This window comes from Nipponia nippon, unplaced genomic scaffold (assembly GCF_047370975.1).
Source record: "Nipponia nippon isolate SJK-2023a ecotype South Korea unplaced genomic scaffold, ASM4737097v1 scaffold_20, whole genome shotgun sequence".
NCBI lineage: Eukaryota > Metazoa > Chordata > Aves > Pelecaniformes > Threskiornithidae > Nipponia > Nipponia nippon.
Window position 1 is genome coordinate 2,186,514 of NW_028262337.1, and position 6,000 is coordinate 2,192,513.

Sequence of the window (6,000 nt, forward strand, 5' to 3'; positions counted from 1 at the left end):
TCTGCCCTTATCCTTCTAAGGCTGATAAAACCCAGTTCTTTCTGTTTCTCCTTGTATGTCATGTGTGAATGATGGCTCCCAGTTTGGCTCACTACAGTATGTCAGTAGTTTCTTGTACTGGATACACTAATGCAGACACAGTCTCATAAGTATAAATTACAGGGGAATCATCACTTCCCTTACCTGCTGGCTGTATGCTTACTGATGCAGCCTAATATGCAGTTTGCCTTTGCTGCAAGGTTGTGCTGCTGTTTCATGATGGTCTAGTGGGACCATCTTTTTGTTTTCCGCAGAGTTGTGTTCTATGTAGTCAGCCCCCACGCTGCTGTTGTATGGGATTATTCCATCCTGTGTAATGGACTTTGCATTTGCCTTGGAACTTAATGAGATTCCTGTCAACCTTTTTCTTAGCCTGCTGAGGTCCCTCTGGCAGTCATGCCCTCCAGTATGTAATTTATTTCTGCAATTTTCTAAAATCTGTGAGCTTGTTGTGAGTGACTTTCCTTCCTGTTGTCCAGGTCAGTAATAAAAACATTAAAGAGTGTTGACTTCGGTACTGACCCCCTCATGAATGCTACTGGTACTTCACCACTAGCTGGACTTCATACTGCGATCACAGCAATTTGAGTCCGGTGTACCAGCTAGTTTTTCACCTAGTCAATGTTCCACTTGTGGAAACTATATATCACTAATGTGCCTGGATACTGTGGGAAAGTTGTCAAAGGCCTTGCTAAAAATCAAGATACGCAACATCTACTGCTGTTCCTGTGTCCGTAGGGTCAGCCATCTTGCTGTAGAAGGCAGTTAGGTTGGTCAGGCATGATTCGCCTGTGGTAAAATCATGCTGCCTCCTCCTAGTACCCTTGTCTTTCATGAAGCTCCCAGGGGAGTTGGCTGTACAACCTTCCCAGGGTTAAGGTTAGGCTGCCTGGCCTATTGTTTCCTTGTCCTCCCCCTTGACCTTCTTAAGCCAGTGAATTAGATCAGAAATTAAATTCTACCTTTGTAAAAGCTGTTGTTTCTAGCAAATACACTGTTTACTTTCTGTCCTGAAAAGTACAAAGTTTTGTTTTGTGCTGATAAATTGGCTTTGTAACTTATAAGTAGGGGAATTTCACTGACTACAAAATGGGCGAGTTTGCAGTTATGTGATCTATTAATCCATCAATCTGTTTCTCAATCTCTTGCTTTAGTCTGGAATTTTAGAAACCATATCATAATCTAATGAGTCACACATATCTTGCTATGTCAGTTCCTCATAGCAAGCATGTAATTCTGGTCCATTGAAATAGGGAAATTGGGGGACTGGACCTACTTCTGCATTTTAGGTTGAATAAAATGCTGGCTTTTGGAGTGAATCACAGTTTTTTTCCACTTGCTAAGTTTTGATTTCTGTTGCAGAGCAGTCTTGGAGCACACAAACTTGGATTCTTTTGAAGCTAAGCTAGAAGATGCATTAGAGCCATGAATGAACATTTGGTCTGCAGGACCAGATTAGAGGTAGTCCACAGTAAACACCCTCAAACATATAGGAGTGGATTTCATATCCTCAGCACAGACTGCCTTGTTCGCCAGGTTTGATTCTATTGTGCCAAAATAATTGCTAAGGTGGACTGCCAGATGCCCAGAGCATGAGAGAGAGATCAGAGGGTATGTGTAATTCACTTTCTTCCATTCTAGGGCTTAATTATTTGTAGTGAGTTAACTGAAAATTTAAATTCAACAAAACACCCCAAAACAAAAAAGCTTTTTGCTCTGCTAGCGCATGCTTTTGTGTAAGCTTTCAAATTCTGCAGGAAAACTTTACAGGAAGGGATTTGAATACTGGGAGATCTAGGCACTCTGTTCTGTACCTAAGCAGTGCGGTTCAAACACTTGTTTCATAAGAGTTGCAATGAGTATTGTTCCAACAATATCATTAGTGTGGGGTGGTTTAAAAAAAAAAAAAATTACAAATGGTAATGACTCGCATAATCTAACTGCTCTGTAGCTACCCAGGGGATATACTACATTAACTGTGTTAGACTAATGTGATACATGGTTCTTTCTGAGAGGAAGATATATACTTACGCATTAATAATATTAGAAGCTCCAAGTTCCCAAAAGGTGATGTTTGAAGTAGCAAAACCAGTCCTAAAACATTAATTTAAGGTATTGTTTGGGAAATTAAAAGACTAATTTACAGCCCTTATTCCAGGGTGATCATCATAATGACTTCTAAGGAAAGAACTTTTTCTCCAGTTGCAAAGATAATGAGAAATGTTAGCTAATGAGAAGAGAGCGAACAGCAAAAAGGGTTGGAGGAAACATAACTTAAGTATTCTCCTTTCTCTATTTCACTTTTGCCTGGAGACAGATTTTCCCTGAGAACGAGGGGGATCCTCCTCTTCAACTGAACATATGCATGGATAGTTTGTGTTTTTCCCTTAATGACAGTTGATCAGTTTTTCCCCATATACTCCAAGACTGCATGTAGCCCTGTACATCACTCTGAAACCCGGCACTCCACAGTCCAATTTTCTGCACAGCATATATAAATTATAAATTAATACCCAGTTTTAGTTACCTGTTAGGGAAATGGCTTTCTGAATTCTACATTGATAATTTTTAAATTCACACCTCTTGACACTTTTTTGAACTCTGTAGGTTGTACTTATGCAAAGCAGTTTCAGTCAGACAAGGATATGGAAAATAACTATTAAAACCTATTTACCAACTACAACTGTCTTTGGAATATGTGAACAAGAGGTACAAAATACATCTGTTACACATTTTGAAAATAGGGTCAAAGTGGGTCAAACAAGATGGGGAAGAAATTGTATGTCAGAGAAGTAAAGTAGTCATGCTGCAAAGATCAGACCTTTACTTCACATGTAAGTATAGCTTTGAAAATCAGATTATACATGATGCAGTTCTGTTAGATGTGCTGAATATGACATTTACTAACAGTAAGATGTTTTGCAATTAAGCGTGAGACCAGGAAAAGGGCCTATGTGTCTCTTAACCTTCTTTTTCTGTCCCTTGTTTGCAAAACCCATAAAACTGCTTATTATCCAAACCTTTCATTATTAGAGAAAGGAAGCAACAAAGGAACTGGAAGACAAAAGGGCTGAGGGGGCTTCACACTCAGTAAGAAGTGTCTTCTGAAAGAAGATTGCGGTTGAACTCCAGCACAGCATGAAATTAAGTTATTATATTACATGGTCAGTCTAACCCATAATTTAAAAAAATCCCTGACTGAATGGAAACTAACAGCTAGGGAACATAAAAAGCTCAAGCAGATGTTAAAGTTGTCACATGCAGTAATAACTAGCAGTTGCCCGTTCTCCGTATTAAAATATTACAGATGTGGATAGGGAAGACCATTTGGTTTTCTGATTTTACATTCTCAGAAGCTCATTGTTGTCATAGGCCATGGTACAATGAACTTAAGTTTTCAAGTGTTTTATGGTGGATTTGTTAATGTGTGGACACAACACAGGAAGTTGGCTCTTCTCTGATTTATAGGCACATCAACATTCCTTATTTTTCATCAGCATTCTGTCCCCAAACGTATCCATTGAATGTTAGTTTAATGAACCATATAATATGAGGTGATCTAATTATATTTGAACTTTAAAACCAGAGAAGTGTAATCAGTGTAGTGCAATGTGCTAAGTATTGCTATAATTTTCATGTTACAGTCCTGATGTAACATTGACTTCTTATTCTAAACTTTCAGAGATACCATAAACCACTCTTTCTACCTGGTCAATTAGATCTGTGAACAGTGTTAAAGTTACCTGTGGAGCTGCTGAATTTTGTCTGTAGACCTCAGAACCCTTTTTTGTTCTGCAGGGCAATGGAGCAAGAGTAGGTATCTGTTGCCTTTTTACCTGCTCGTTCCTTTTTTGGTTTGCGTGAAATCATTATTGCATTTGGTGTTTAAATGCTAACTCTTACTGAGGGATCTAATTTCTGTTGTCCTCCAGAGGACGTAGTCACCTTTGCATTTTTTGTGGAGTTGAACTTACAGGAAACCATACAGTAGCCCCACCTTACTGTCCTGTATCTATAAATCTGTTAGCAAGCTAAAAAAGAGAGGCAGCTTCCCATCTCTGCTGGAGACTGACCATTGCAGTTGGTTAAACTGTTAAAATGTTACTCTGCTGCTCTAACATGTTTTCAAATATAAACCTGCTTATTTTTCTTCACTGTGAGGGTGGTGAGGCACTGGAACAGGTTGCCCAGAGAAGTTGTGGATGCCCCATCCCTGGAAGTGTCCAAGGCCAGGCTGGATGGGGCTTTGAGCAACCTGGTCTAGTGGAAGGTGTCCCTGCCCATGGCAGGGGGGTTGGAACTAGGTGATCTTTAAGGTCCCTTCCAACCCAAACCGTTCTATGATTCTACGATTCATTTGCTCTTTAAGGTAGCTGTAAATCCCTTGTGTTCATTAAAGATCTGAATAGAGTGAATATGGCCTGAATGGGAGATGATGTGAATGAGAAAATTCAGTTTTAGTTTGGAAACATACACTAGTACATTACCTTCAGATTACTGTTGTCCTCATGTTAGACACATCTTGCAATTCCTCAGATTTATTAAAAAGGATTTTATTAAAAGGTTGAGCAAAACAATGTTGGGATGAAGCTGAGGTGACAGTGAAGTCCAAAATACAGTGCAAAGAGCTCAGTGTAACAAATAGTATAACATTAGAGGTAAAATACTTGCATTGGTGGTCCTGCAGATGTACTGGGTTGGTCTCCCTGATGAATTGCAGTGTACCCCTCTGGAGAAGAAGGAGGCATCTGAAGTTTTATGTCCTTTGATGACATGACAAATGAGAAAATTTTCAAGAGAGGGTGAGTTTGACTTTTGTAACAATCAATTCTCTTTCATTCTATTCAGGGACCAGCTCTGTGGCTTTGGGCTGAACAATTAAATCTCAGTGTTTGAACGGATGTGATATCCTTCCATCTCAGAAAACATACAATGAGTTACAAACAGCAATGATTTTTTAAATAAAATAAGTAGTAGTCTTAGCAACACATTGTTTCTGTGCATGCATTCTTCTCAAAATAATTGTCTTTAAAATTGGCGGCTCTTAAAAATAAAAAGAAAGCTGGATCTTTTACCAATGAGAACCTGGAACACATATAGTCTCCAGAGTTCTCTCATGTTGGTTTTGTGTTTGTTAGGTGGTATTCTACCATTAGTTTTCAATAAACCTGTAGCAAAGCCTTCCATGAATAAGATAACTTTTCACTACAAGTAGCTGTAAAAGCATTTTAGCTTTAGTTGTCTCTTTAATTCAGAAATAAGTTCTAGTATTTGGAAGATGTTTTCTTAGAATTGTTCCTGCAGACAATGCTTTCTTTTTTCTCAAAAAAAAAAAAAAAATTGATGAGGTGCAAAAGTCAGTATTTGAGCCTTAGTTTTCAACCAGTATCTTTTATTTTATCTTCAACATATACTGATTTGAGACTTAGCCAGACTTACCTAATAATGTATTAGGTTAGGACAGGGAAGTAGCTCAGGTTTTGGTCAATTTGACATTAAGTTTACCATACCTGAAGACTTATATTCTTTGCAGGAAATGCCAAAGCATTGTGCCAGAGTTTGAATTCATTAATAGTTTTCCATTTCCAAGCAGAAGTAATATCAACTCCCTTTTGTCTATTTAACTCCAAAAATTGTTTCCCTCATGGCTTTTACTTTAAAGAATCGTTGTAATTGGTTTGGGAATTACTCTGATGAACTTGCAGTGTAACTTTTATTGGGTTCATTTTGTGGGTGAAAATTAGTTTTGTTTTTCTTAATTGTCTGCATTTTGTGTTGGAGGAGGTGGCCATGATTAATAGGAATGGAAAAGAATTACCATAGTTTGCAAGCATTAAATTGTGTTGAATACAAAGGTAATAGGAAGGGAACAAGTGGCACAATCACTTCCCCGGTCCTGCTGGCCACACTATTCCTGATACAAGCCAGGATGCTCTTGGCCTTCTTGGCCACCTGGGCACA